This window comes from Echinops telfairi, unplaced genomic scaffold, assembly GCF_000313985.2.
Source record: "Echinops telfairi isolate 266 unplaced genomic scaffold, ASM31398v2 ScPeMD7_7453;HRSCAF=8491, whole genome shotgun sequence".
Lineage (NCBI taxonomy): Eukaryota > Metazoa > Chordata > Mammalia > Afrosoricida > Tenrecidae > Echinops > Echinops telfairi.
In genome coordinates, this window is record NW_022111353.1 from 962,753 (window position 1) to 963,621 (window position 869).

Sequence of the window (869 nt, forward strand, 5' to 3'; positions counted from 1 at the left end):
TTGAGAATGATGAGGGCAATGAATGTACAAATGTGCTTTACACAATTGATGTATGTATGGATTGTGATAAGAGCTGTATGAGCCCCTAGTAAAATGATTTTTAAAAAATCAGTCTATTGAAAAAGAATTCCTGTGCATGCCTTGTTTGAATAGGCCCTTAAAAATTCACGGTTTTTGCTCTGTGGCGTAAATGCCACGTTGAGTTTTCTCACAGGTCCTCTCGTGTCTTGGCTTGACATTGTTCTTGCCTCCCTGTCCTCCTCTTCCTGAGACACAAAGTGCTTTCCTCTCCGAATTTTGTGTCACGCTCATTCTGGAACAGTGGTTTCACTGAGGGTGGGCTTTCAGTCTAACTGTTATTTTTCCAGAAGTTTGACAAGACCATTTTAGTGCCCTCTGTTGTTGTGGGAGGTCACTGTAAGTGGTACTGGCTCGATTCATGGCAGTGAGGGCTATTTGTTTGTTTACTTAGTGTTGCTGCAGAAGAGCCTACTGACAGTTCCATTGTTCATTTGAAGGTGATCCGTCTCTTCTCTTTGATAGTTTTTCCGATTGTCTTTTGTGTGTTATGTTCTTTAGTTTCTCAATAAGATGTAGGGAGGTCACTGTTTATCCAGTTCAGGACTAAATCGATGGCGAGTGTCGCTCATCAGCTCTAGTATACTCAGTTAGTATTTCATAAAACCATGATCATCCAAGTTTTCTCTTCTTTCCACCCAGAATTCGTATTAATCTGTTTGGAGCTTCACATTCAATTTTTAAAATCTATTGCATTTTCACATATTTTCCATCTCTTTATCTCTGTGCTACAATTAGGTTCATTTTCTCAGAGTTCATAAACTCTCTCTTCAGCTGCAATTAATCTAGTG